This window comes from Piliocolobus tephrosceles, chromosome 13 (assembly GCF_002776525.5).
Source record: "Piliocolobus tephrosceles isolate RC106 chromosome 13, ASM277652v3, whole genome shotgun sequence".
Classification (NCBI taxonomy): domain Eukaryota; kingdom Metazoa; phylum Chordata; class Mammalia; order Primates; family Cercopithecidae; genus Piliocolobus; species Piliocolobus tephrosceles.
Genome location: NC_045446.1, coordinates 101,232,863 through 101,246,739, shown reverse-complemented (window position 1 = coordinate 101,246,739; position 13,877 = coordinate 101,232,863). Strand labels below are relative to the sequence as shown.

At 38.1% G+C, this 13,877-nt stretch overlaps 1 protein-coding gene across 2 annotated transcripts in view; it reads left to right on the top strand.

Annotated features, from left to right (window-relative positions):
- Positions 1-43: 43 nt before the first annotated feature.
- Positions 44-13,877, top strand: part of BTG4 (BTG anti-proliferation factor 4) — a 52,851-nt gene continuing 39,017 nt past the window's right edge. For both annotated transcript variants that reach the window (XM_023208037.2, XM_031933863.1), the window contains exon 1: positions 44-245. The gene's annotated coding sequence lies outside the window, so the exon portion shown is untranslated. The remainder of the gene's footprint in view (positions 246-13,877) is intronic.

Genomic DNA, 13,877 nt, shown 5'->3' with positions numbered 1-13,877 from the left:
GGGGGGGGGGGGGGGGGGGGGGGGGGGGGGGGGGGGGGGGGGGGAGGAGGCTGAGAGAAGGGGCTGTGGGCGGTCCCTGAAGGGCCTCCAGGGAGACGCCTAGAAGATGGAGGCCCAGATTCTTGAGACGTTTCTCTTTCTGATCTAGCAGGAGGGACAAAGAGCTCCACTCCCTCATTCCCCAAGAAGCCCCCAAGCCTACCCAGTTTCCGTGCCCATTCTGCCCTGGGAAAGCGGCTTCCCAGGTACCTCAAATTATAGGTTTGAATTTTCCAAATGGAGGTGGGCTTGGGTAGCCTCTGACATGTGGGAGGATGCCTTTGAGAGTCTCATCTGCACCTTTGTGCTCTGTTGGGGACTTGGCCTTATACTCTTACAGGGCCATGCGGTGATGCGAAGGCTGAGCCTTCTAGTCAATTAGTGAGCCAGGCAGCTTCTTAGTTACATCAAATCGTGGTCCTCTTGAGATCAAGGCCATACCATTCAAGACAGTGTATATATAAAATAAATTACTAAACTAGGGACTGATAGAAATAGAAGGGAGGCCCTTAATGAGAGCTGTAATAGGTCAAAGAAGGTTCCCAGAGGAGATGAGACTTGAGTAGATCCTTGATGCAAGAGTACGTTCGGATATTCAGGGTTAGGGCTGTGCATGCCAGAACTGTCCCTTTTGCCCAACTTGTTACAGTTGGGCAAAAGGGACAGTTACAGAGGACTTCTGAGAGATCTCTGCTAATAACTTTCCTTTAGTTACTCCTTCCCCTCTTTGCCTTTAATGAATGAATCAGGAGAGGGTAAGGAATGTTCTCTTTATCCTCACCTTGTGAAATTCAGTTGGAAGCAGCCTCCCCTAGAAATATGGTCTTCATACATCTAGTATAGAGCACTCATTGCTGACACAAAATACTTAGTTCTAAATTAGTTTCTGTAAAAGAAAACTTCCCATCTATAGATTGATTCCCTAAAACCAGCAAATGATCTAATAGATGCCACTAGTAACATGAACAGGGGCAGGTCATCTGGATCATTCAATACAAACACCAAAATTACACTATTAAAACAACCAAAGAACTGCCCAAGGATGTTTGAATAAGTTATAGCATTTTCTTTGCATATGAAAGACAGCATTTTTTTTTTCCCAAATGCATACTTTGTTCTGTACACCCGAAGTGAAGGGAAAGAAACCAAAATATAGATTATATATCACATAAAATGTTAATTGTAAAAATTAACCTGTAGAATTAAATTGTGAAAGACAAGCCATCTACAATAACTGTATTTTGTATTCATCTTATCTTTGGGAGGGGCACAGTGTTTTAGCACACATTACATAAGTGACTTACATTCACTTAAATATACATACATGAAACTAGGAGCAAAACGGTCTTCATTCCATTAACAATATGCAGACTTAGAGAAATCTTGGTTAGGAGATAGTTATAAAACGATTATCTTCTACCAAATTGTTAATCACTTTTACCCAATACTATATTGAACACTTCTTCCCAACTGATGTTTTACGATTATTAGTTGCATCTTAAATATCTTACCTGAGCTGGATTGCTGCCATCCAAGGCAATGGTTGTGTTAGATGCCTTGAAAAGTAGGTTTCTACAGACTTTTCTTCAAAAGTAATAAAAAATAAAATTCATATGTAAAAGCCATCAAGATGCATTGCCTACTGAAATCACTTTTTAAAATGAGTTTATTTTCTATGTAGTACAACTAAAAATTTAAATAACGACAAAAAATGTGTGTGGCCTAGTTCTGTTGAAAAAAAAAAAAAAAGAATGCTTGTTCTTAGGGTTGCTGTTGATTTGGCCTGCAGTTACTAGAGAAACTCCAAGGATCTCATTCCCTCTATGGTTCATGTCTAGGCATGCCTGGAGACCAGGGAGACCCATGATTTAATCTAAGTAAGAATGCTGGTGGTGTTTTAAATGCCCACACAGAAGATTGCATTTGTTTTAGACTGTACCAGGAAGGCACCTTTCAGGGGAATTGTTTACTGTTTTAATTTCTGGGCTTTTGGTGATGAGGGAGATTGAAAAGGAGCCGTCAGGAGAGACACGGTTGATGATTAAGAGGAAACCAAGAAGAGTATAGAAAACAAATACCTTCTGCTTTAGCTTTGGCACATTTATATTGACTTAATTTACCACTTCTAGATACAAGACTAGATTGATGGGAATTGGGAATTAGAAAAGGTGGAGACTGGCCGGGCGTGGTGGCTCACACCTGTAATCCCAACACTTTGGGAGGCCAAGGCAAGTGGATCATGAGGTCAAGAGATAGAGACCATCCTGGCCAACGTGGTGAAACCCTGTCTCTATTAAAATACAAAAATTAGCTGGGCATGGTGGTGTGTGCCTGTGGTTCCAGCTACTTGGGAGGCTGAGGTGGGAGAATCGCTTGAACCTGGGAGGCAGAGGTTGCAGTGAGCCGAGATTGTGCCACTACACTCCAGCTTGGGTGACAGAGCAAGACTCCATCTCAAAAAAAAAAGAAAAGAAAAATGGAGACAATGGCGACAACATATCCCTCCCTTCAATACATACAAACTCACCATCTCCTACAGCTTTTGAAGGATATTGTTGGAAGAGGAAGAAAAGAAGAATTAGACTAATTAGAAATTACTGGATTTTAGCAGTTTCTTTTTAAACCTTTTTTTTTTTTGGAACGGAGTTTTGCTCTTATTGCCCAGGCTGGAGTGCAGTGGCGTGGTCTTGGCTCACTGCAACCTCCGCCTCCTGGGTTCAAGCGATTCTTCTGCCTCATACTCCTCAGTAGCTGGTATTACAGGCAGCCACCACCATGCCTGGCTAATTTTTTGTAATTTTAGTAGAGATGGTGTTTCACTATGTTGGCCAGGCTGGTCTCGAACTCCTGACCTCAGGTGATCCACCCCCCCCCACCCTCCACCAACTTGGCCTCTCACAGTGCTAGGATTATAGGAGTGAGCCACTGCACCCGGCCTAAACCTGTTTTTATATTACTCATAGGAAATATAAAACCATATCTTGGTTTATAGACCAATAAATGTCAGATTATTAACCTTCATGATAGTATACCTAGAAACTAGTTTATATGTTGAAGCAAGACTAAATTGAAGTCAATTCAGTGCCTTTGAAGAACTAAAAATCATTGAATCTATTTATGGGAGGAGATTTTCTTTTGAGCTAAAATGAACTGCCAGCAGTTTTTATAATTCCATATTTCTAGTTCCATTTTATTGTACTCTCATTAGTAAGAGTGCACCAGATTCTTAATTAGCTTCTTGTTTATATTTATTGATTAATCAATACTGTTGCTTTCAGTATAAAATGTTAATTTATCTTTCAGGTAAATCATAAGCAGTCTAACAAAATAGTCTTTATAGTTAAAGTTGCCGAAGCTCTTATGGCTTCAGTAGGAGCAGTTGGCATATTTTCCTAGAGAACAATCTCTAGAGATTTATGTGGTCTACTTGGTAGGATGCACAATGTGTGTATATACAGATAATTAATATGTTATGTTAATTATATTAGTATGTAATATGAATATATCTTAATATTAATATAACTTATAGTAATAGATTAAGAACACATGTTTGTGTTACATATTCTATTTATATTATATATAATTATTTAGTATGAAGATGGTTATATGAAAAAGTGCTTCAGGAATCCTGATGACTAATACAAACTTCATTATTGCCAACATTTAGGGAAAAGGAAAAGGAAAATTATCAAAGGTTAGGACACAGAGAAGTCTCTATGGAAAAGATGAGATTGAACTGAGCCTGGAAGCAAAAATACTAGAGATGAAGAGGGAATGTTTTGGTAGCAGGAGCGACTTGTGAAGGAAAAACACAAGCAAATTTATGGAGATTGTAATGTATGAGGCCAATTGGAAAAGCAATGAGTGGGTTCCCATTGGGGAAATAAGATTAAAGAGGACTTTAACATTTAAAGTCCTCCATGATCCTATTTACCTGCCTGCTCATACGTTTCTATGAAGTTCACAAAAAAAAAAAAAAAAAAAAAAAGCCCAGGGAGTTTCAATTTCATTATTCTGCTCGAGGAGCCCCAGATGCATAAAATGTGTTGTTTTACAAGGATTCATAAAGTAGCATAGATTAGAAGAGGGAGAGACAGAGGAGACTGAAAGACCATTTACGAGATTAGTAAATTTCAGTATGAGGTGATGTAGAAAATACGGGATGAAGAGAGAAACTTTGTGAAGGAAACTTCGCATGACTTGGTTGGTAACTGGTTCAAGTAAACAAACAGAATAAGATTAACTTCCAGACTTTGATGACAAGTAGAGGTGTTGAGGGGGGAAATCTAGTCAGAGAATAATTGTGATTTTAGGTGTAGGCATGTTTAGTTTTAGGCCATGGAAGAATATTGTGGTGGAGTTAGATATGTGGAGTTAGAACCCTGGCAGGAGACCAGAACTGAAAAGAGACTGAAGCTCTTTTATCCTCTTGATAGTTGAAGTCACGAGGAGTTCTCCAAGAAAGTTCTGCTGGCTGATTCTTCATTGACCTACCAGGCCCTGCTATCAAGAACGCCAGAGTAAGTGATGACAGCAATATATTAATCTCGAATAGAGAATAGAATGAGGAACACAGAAGGCTCAGGATCAAATCTGAGAGGATCCCTCTCCTCTTCAGGGGCTGACAGGAAGACATAAATCTTGGGAAGGGTTAGCCCACAGGAAGCGGAAGAGAGGACTCTCACAAAAACCAAGCTGTTTTAAGATTCATACACTTAGGAATTCAAGAGAATCTGCTGCATTGGCACCACCACATCGCCAAGGTTTGGTCAGTAAAGAATTAGCCATAGGCAGCAGATGATTGGATTGGTTCTACCAGATTTTTTTGTCCAGGGCTTTATTCATTGAGTCAATGAAGGATCAATGATCTTCTCTAGGTTAGAACTAAAGAGATGAACTCTCCTGGCCTTGTCCCACTACTGATTGGCCTCTGTCATCTCTCTTAAAAACAAAAACCAAAAAAAAACAAAAACAAACAAACAAAAAAACCAAAAAACAAACAAAAACCCTCACATAGATTTTCAGGTTTATAAAAGTAATTTTAAGGTTTCAGTAAGCTAGTTAGTGGTCTGAATGCACAGTTGAAGAAAGTTAATAGACTTTCTCCTTCTTAAGAGCTCTACGGTGTATTCTGTAACTCTATTAAGCCACAAGGAGAAAACAGACTGATTATCCTGTTAATTAATTGATTTACAAGAATGAAAATACTTTATGCCATCCTCTTAAACATCACTCTGTGTCTACTTATTCTTGTTTTTATTTCCACTATCCTTATTTGGGACTTAAGCTTTTTTTTTTTTAAAGTGGGAAACTTATATTTAGTTGAAAAATTTACATAATCCTCATTTGTTATCTTTATTTCCTCTATATTCATAGAATATATCTCAAGGATTTTATCATGCTTACATTTAGTAAAGTTCACATTGTCCTTCCTGCTCTTAGCTCCTCTACAGTTTGTTGAAATATCAAGCTCAAATTCGACTTCCTAGGTAAAATCTTCCCTAGTACCTTTAGTTCTTCCTGATCCTTTCTCTTCTGTAATCCCTTTGACACTTAATATAGTCACTCTAAAATTAGTATGTTCCATTAGTAAGAAAGTATTATTCTCCTATATTCTAAGTGTATTTTGAATTCAGCATTTTACTATAATGGTATAGAGTGCTGATACATATACACATGTTTATTATATTAATATAGAGTGTTGTACATAGGAACATTTTCTTACACTCTGAATTATTTTTAGTGAGTTATCATGGTTTCTTTTTTTTAAGGGGTACATATTCTTGTTTGGTACATGGGTATTACATGCATAATATTGGGTATTGGGCTTCTGCTGTACTCATCACCCCAATATTAGGCATTATATCCAGTAGGTAATTTTTCAACCCTCCCCTTTGGACTCCCCAGAGTCTATTTTCTGTATCTTCATTTCTACATGTACCATTTGTTTAGCTCCCACTTACAAGTGAGACTATGTAATATTTTATTTTCTGCTTCTGGGTTAGTTCACTTGGGGTAATGGCCTCCAGCTCCATCCTTGTTGCTGCAAAGGACATGATTTCATTCTTTTTTTATGATTGTGTAGTATTCCATGCTGTATATATACACCATATTTTCTTTATCCAATCGACAATTGGTAGATATTTAGGTGGATTCCATGACTTTGCTCTAATTGTAAATGGTGCTGCAATAAATACACAAGTACAAGTATCTTTTTAATATGATTTCTTTTCCTTTGGGTAGATACCCAGTAGTGGGATTGCTGGGTCCAGTGATAGTTCTATTTTCAGTTCTTTGAGCTATCTCTATACTGTTTTCCATAGAGGTTGAATTAATTTACATTCCCACCAACAGTGTGTGAGTATTCCCTTTTCTCTGCATACACATCAACATCTGTTGCTTTTTGACTTTTTAATAAAAGCCATTCTGACTGGAGTGAGATGGTATCTCAATGTGGTTTTAATTTGCATTTCTCTGATAATTAGTGATGTTGAGCATTTTTTCATATGTTTGTTAGCTGTTTGTATTTCTTCTTTTGAGAAATGCCTGTGCCTGTTCTTTGCCCCGTTTTCCATTGGTTTGTTTTTTGTTTGTTGAGTTGTTTGAATTTCTTGTAGATTCTGAATACTAATTCTTTGTTGGAGGTATAATTTGTAAATATTTTCTTCCATTCTGTGGGTTGTGTTTTTATCCTATTGATTATTTGTTTTGCTGTGCAGAAACTTTTGGTTTATGTCCTATTTCCCTATCTTCATTTTTATTGCATTTGTGTTTGGAATCTTCATCATAAATTATTTGCCTAAGCCAATGTCCATAAGGGGTTTTCTTTTAGGATTTTTATAGTTTTGGTTTTTATAGTTTTACATTTAGGTATTTAATCCATCTACAGTTAATTTTGTATATGTTAAGAGATGGGGATTTAGTTTCAGTCTTCTGCATATGGCTAGCCAGTTTTTCTAGCATAATTTATTGAATAGGATGTCTATTTCCCAGTGTTTATTTTTGTTGACTTTAATTGAAGATCAATTGGTTGTACATATGTAGCTTTATTTCTAGGTTAGAGAACCCCATACTGTACCATTAATCTCTGGGTCTATTTTTGTACCAGTACCGTGCTATTTTAGTTACTGTAGCCTTGTAGTATAATTTGAAGTCAGGCAATATAATGCCTTTGACTTTGTTCTTGTCGCTCGGGAGTTCCTTGGCTATTTGGGCTTTTTTTTTTCTTCTTCTTCTTCTTGTTTTTGAGACGGAGTCTCGCTCTGTCGCCCAGGCTGGAGTGCAGTGGCCGGATCTCAGCTCACTGCAAGCTCCGCCTCCCGGGTTTATGCCATCCTCCTGCCTCAGCCTCCCGAGTAGCTGGGACTACAGGCGCCCGCCACCTTGCACGGCTAGTTTTTGTATTTTTAGTAGAGATGAGGTTTCACCGTGTTAGCCAGGATGGTCTCGATATCCTGACCTCGTGATCTGCCCGTCTCGGCCTCCCAAAGTGCTGGGATTACAGGCTTGAGCCACCGCGCCCGGCCTTTTTTGTTGTTGTTGTTGTTCCATATGAACCTTAGGATTGTTTTTCCTAATTCTTTGAAAAATAAGGTTGGTAATTTGATAGGGATTGCATTGAATCTGTAGATTGCTTGGGTAATATTGTTATTTTAACCATATTAATTCTTCCAATTCATGAGCATGGAATGTTTTTCCATTTATTTGTATCATCTGCAATTTCTTTCATCAGTGTTTTGTAGTTCTCCTTGTAGAGATCTTTCACCTCCTTGGTTAAATATATTCCGAGGTATTTTGCTCTTTTTTGTGGCTATCCTAAGTGAGATTGGATTCTTAATTTGGTTCTCAGCTTCAATGCTACTGTTTGTAGAAACGCTACTGGTTTTTGTGCATTCATTTTGTATCCTGAGACTTTACTGAAGTTGTTAATCAGGTCAAGGAGTCTTCTAGAGGAGTCTTTAGGGTTTTCTAGGTATATAATCATATTGTCAGTGAACAGAGATAATTTGACTTATACTTTTCCAATTCAGATGCCTTTTATTTTTTTCTCTTGCCTGATAGCTCTGGCCAGGACTTCCAGTACTGTGTTGAATAGGAGTTATCTTGGTTTCTAACTTGAAACGTTATATATATGCATGTATTTTTTGTGGTCTTTCAAACAATGCCACTTACATTGTGAATGCTCATTGGAAATAGAAAATACAAATTAGGAAGAAGCTTGTGGCAGATAAAACACTTGCATAGTATTATAGGTAAAGGAATTTTACTTTGATCAGGCTACACTAAAATTAATTTCTTTTGAGTTCAAATCAACATTGCATGGCTGTAGAATTTTATTAGATAATGTTTTGGGAAATGCAATTTTGTTTCAGCAATTAATGTAACTTCCTTTTATGTGGGTTGACCATAATGGAACTGAGTTTATGTGTGGGTTACAGAATCAGTTCATTGTTTTATAAAATAGTGCTACTTGCTTGCTGTTGTTAAAAAAATACTTTCTGTCAGAAGTAGACTTTTGCTAAAACATCTATACCTTTCCCCTCTTTGGCAATAACATGTATTTGTGAATGGATGGGTGAGCCTAGGGATATAACTTGTAGTTTAAGGAGGGAAGTTAAAGAAATGAAATGGGGTTATGATAAGACTGGTTATTACATCACAAGTCCAGCAAATTTAATATTCAATTCAGATGATATTTTAAAACTTATTTGTCTATTTTTTTTTTTTTTTTTTTGAGACGGAGTCTCACTCTGCCACCCAGGCCGGAGTGCAGTGGCCGGATCTCAGCTCACTGCAAGCTCCGCCTCCCGGGTTTTACGCCATTCTCCCGCCTCAGCCTCCCGAGTAGCTGGGACTACAGGCGCCCGCCACGTCACCCGGCTAGTTTTTTTTTTTTTTGTATTTTTTAGTAGAGACGGGGTTTCACTGTGTTAGCCAGGATGGTCTCGATCTCCTGACCTCGTGATCCGCCCGTCTCGGCCTCCCAAAGTGCTGGGATTACAGGCTTGAGCCACCGCGCCCGGCCTTCTTTGTCTATTTTTAAACTTTTAAAAGCATAAATATTTTCATTTTATAAGTGAAGTTTAGCTAAAACCAAGAAGACAAATGTAGAACCGGATTTTCGAGTTTTACCTTCATCAGTGAACTTTGGGGCTTCACTATTCCTTAGCCATCAAGTTGAATTTCCTCATTTTAAAAAGAAGAATGCACTTCTAGAAACTATTACTTGTACAAGGTCATGTCAGTCATATTCATATTTTATACCATTTGATTCTCTGTTACAGGCATAATAGGAAGTAAAATATGTCTATGCTGCTTCATCGCCTTTCTGTTCTTCATCCTCACTCCAAATGGCCAGAACTTCTTATTTCTTGTTTTCTGTGGTTCTTCACCCAGACATAATCCCCTCACCCAAACAGAAAACCATCCTGTTGCTCTACTATGGATAGCTCATTGGACATTTTCAAAAAGAAATCCTTGAAAGACAAGGTTTTAAGCAAGGGAACAAATGTCTTATAATGAGAATTTTAGACATGACAGAAGGATAGTGGGAGACTTGTTCAAATTTCAGCAGTAATTTTCTCTTCTACTTAGCTCTGGGATTGGCTTAGGCCAGACCAGGTTGATCTTTCTGCTAAATTCTAACATCTTGTCAGTGGACATTACTACTTGGGTATTTAATTGCCATTGAAAGCTCAGTATACCTCAATCTGAATGAATCACCATTTGTTTTATACTGACTCTTCCACTGAACTTCATTCTTTCAATGATAACATTAATCTCTTGGTTACTAGTGTTTGAAACTTGGAGTAAATTTTGAGTATTTCATTTCCCAAACTTTATATCCAAGTCATCACTTGTGTATATATTTGATTTCCCTCTTTAGATAATAAGCCTCTTGAAAGGAAAGTTGAATTTTGATTTTACCCCCAGCCCCAACTAATAGTGTCTGTGAAGTAGGTGGTCAGTAAATAGTCACTGAGTGTTAATTAAAACAGAAGGTGTAGTTGTCATCAAGGTAAAGGAGGTGATTTAAATAAGGTGTTTCAAGTCATGAACAAGTAACCGAAGGAAATCTTGCATGATGTTTACTTTTTATTTGATTGTTCTTTCCTGAAATCTAAGTACATTGTTATTCTACCATTCTATTCATAACTTGCAAGGCCTGCCTGGGCCTGTTGCAGAAAATAATGCTAGGAGAGGGTTGAAAACCACATTCATGTACTTCACCAGCTCAAAGTGCAAGGGAACGGTTTGTCATTGGGAAGATGAAGTCATGAAAGAATTATAAAAACACCTGGCACCATTCTATTATTGTAAATGCAAACTAGCCATTTGAAAAGAAAAAATTTTTGTGTTAATGCATCTGTTGCCTTTAGTTCAGAAGCAAAATTTCAGCAGCATACAAGGAGTTACCCTAATTTTCAGCTTTGTCCCTTCTAACATAAATTTAAAAAAATAATCTTTGCAAAATTTACCCCAGCAAATGGCTAGAAAATATGATAATAAATGATGCAAATTTGTCCTAATAATCTGTTAAACTTAAGGCATTATTAAGCAATCAAAAGTGTAAAATAAGTTTAAAATCTTCTTCACAGCTAAGGCGGTATCTGTCTTAATGATTTCCACTTTTGCTGCACATTAGAATCGCTTGGGGAACTTTTAAAAATCCTGATGTGTAGGTTGCACTCTATACCAATTAAGTCAGAATGTCTTGACCCGGCGTAGCGGTTCACACCTGTGAATCCTAGCACTTTGAGAGGCCAAGGCAGGAGGGTTCCTTAAGCCCAGGAGTTCAAGACCAGCCTGGGCAACATAGGGAGACCCCCCCCCCACCCCCCCCATCTCTATCGAAAAAAAAAAAATGTCTGGGTAAGGGATAGGAGGCAGACATCAGTATTTTTAAAAGATCTTCAGGTGATTCCAAGGTGCAACAGTTTGGGTACCCCAGCCACTGAGGTAGAGGAATGAGAACTATGTCATGGACAGTTGAAACAAACAAGAGACTATGGAGTTGGAAGATTATTAAGGTCCTACTTTCAAGTTTGTTTATTTTAATATGTTCTGGGTACACAGTAGATATTTAAATATTTGCTGAATTGAATTAAATTAATCTTAATTAAATCTTAAATCATATTCTTAGATATCAAGATGCTCAGCCATCCATTTCACAGTCCTTTTAAACAAGTTTTAAAAATTGATATATAATAGTTGTATGTATTTTGGGGGTACATGTAATATTTTAATACTTGTATATAATGTATAATGATCAAATAAGGTAATTGGGATATCCATTACCTCAAACATTTATCTTTTCTTTGTTTTGAGAACATTACACATCTTCTAGCTATTTTAAAATATACAATTGTTACCTATAATTTCTCTACTGTACTAGAATACTAGAACTAATTTCTTCTATTTTTTTATCCTTAACCAACTTTGATAATCCTTATACTTACATTTCTTATACCTCTCAAGCATCAACGACATTACAATAACCAGCATACTACCTAATATATGTATTTCATCTCAGTTCATCACTAGTGAAAGGTTTTTAAATTTTTTTGAGATGGGGTCTTTGCTCTGTTGTCCAGGCTGGAGTGCAGTGACACAATCATAGCTCATAGCTTACTGCAGCCTCAAACTCCTGGGCTCAAGTGATCTTCCCACCTCAGCCTTCGAGTAGCTAGGGCTCCAGGCACATGCCACACCAAGCTGACTTTTAAAATTTTTGTAGAGACAGGGGTCTTACTGAATTGCCCAGGCTGACCTCAAACCCCTGACCTCAAGTGATCCTTTCGCCTGGGCCCAAAGTGTTTGCATTACAGGCATGAGGCCCTCTGCCCAGCTCAAGAACAAGCGCTCTAATGTTATCTATTATAATCTTAATTACAATCTTAAGAGATCACTATTGTATCTCCTATTTCACAGGCAGAAAATTAAGTTGCCCAAGGTTACACAGACGGTGAGTCCTAAAGTTGCAATTCACACCCAAATCTATCCGATCTTAATGCCCATATTTTAAAACTTTGTATCGTGCAGAAATGGAAAGATATGACAAAATGATAGCATTAGTGAAAAAGAGTACTTGCAAGTTCAATATGAGTCCGTGGTGTGATGTCACTGCCAACAAGGTAAAAGCCACCTGAGGTTGTGTTCTGGAATACAGTATTCAGAAGGAGGGAAGCAACAGTCCCGTGCTAGTCTTTAGGGGTGGAGCACACCTGGAGCATTGTATGCAAGTCTGAGCCCCACGCTGGAAAAAAAGAGGATTACTCACACACCTGACACTCACTGTGATGTGAGTACCCAGCGTGGTGAGTGAGTCTAGAGGAAAAACTGTCAAAAAGCTGAGACTATTTAGGCTCCACAAAGAGAAGGCTGAGGGAGGCTGAGTAGCTAGTATTTGAAATGTCATCATGTGGTGGAACATTAGACACGATTGGTGTAGTTCCAGAAGGAAAAACTAGGCTGCACATATAGGAAAATTGGAGGTAGATTCGGCTCCACACAGAAAGGAAGGTCTGGCTGTTATTTGGAGCTTTTTAGAAATGAAATGGACTTCCTTGTGAGACAGTGAATTCCTTTTCGCTAATGAAGAAACTGAGTAATCACTAATCCTGAGCGTTAAAGACTTAATGTATGTCAGGTGTGATGCTTCTCAATGCTTAGTGGGTATTAGAATCACCTGGAGGAACTTGCTAAATACTAATTGCCAGGCCTTACCTTGAGAAGCGTTGCTTCAGCAGATCTGAAATAAGGTGGGAGAATGTGAATTTTTAAATTTAATTTTTATTTTTTTTGAGACGGGGTCTTGCTCTGTCACCCAGTCTAGTGCAGTGGTGTGATCTTGGCTCACTGCATCCTCCTCCTCCCGGGTTCAAGCAATTGTCCTGCCTCAGCCTCCTGAGTAGCTGGGACTACAGGTACATGCCACCATGACTGGATAATTTTTGTATTTTTAGTAGAGATGGGGTTTCACCATGTTGGCCAGGCTGATCTCAAACTCCTGACTTCAGGTGATCCGCCTTCCTCGGCCTTCCAAAGTGTGGGATTATAGGTGTGAGCCACAGTGCCCAGTCAAGAATCTGAATTTTTAACAAGAAACACAGTGAGTCCGGATCACGTGGTCACTGACCCACCCTCTGAGAACTGGTGAGGTTAGATAAACTCAGATCTCTTCTACTTATCCTACAAATAAACCCTTTAGTAAAAAATGTGTTGTCAACATAACAGCTGCTCAAAGTTGTCTTAACAAGTTTTGTAAGAAATCTAAGGCAAAATTCCTTAATATGTTGACAGCTAAGTTAGAGATAACATAATTGGAATGTGCAATATTAGGATACGGAAGAACGCTTGATTCTCTGTGTTATAAAAGATAAGATTATAATAGCAAAATAGAAAATATAGATCCAGTTTGAGAACACTTCAAATAGAGAACCCACTCCACTTATGCCAAGGAGCAATTGGATGGAGACCGGATTGGCATATGAAAAAGCTGGATGATTATCTCAATAGGCAGCACTTGTGTAAGGTGAAGCACCCATCAGCCTCTAGGGCCCAAGCTTATATAAACTTCAGCCTCAAACTCACAAACAGGTGTGGGTGAGAGTTGGAAACATAAGGGATGGTGCAGTTGGTCTTTTAACTCTTATCCACTTTTCTTGAGGGCTAAAGGGCTTTTGTTGGCAAGTATAATGTGTTTGATTATTCTTAAAGTATGCAACTTGTGAGGCACATTTTGGAATTACTCTTTCCTGAATTATTTTGCTCTTTGTTAGTATATCTTTAAAAAGTGATGCTTCAGGTACTTACTGTCCCATATCAGGATCTTTTTT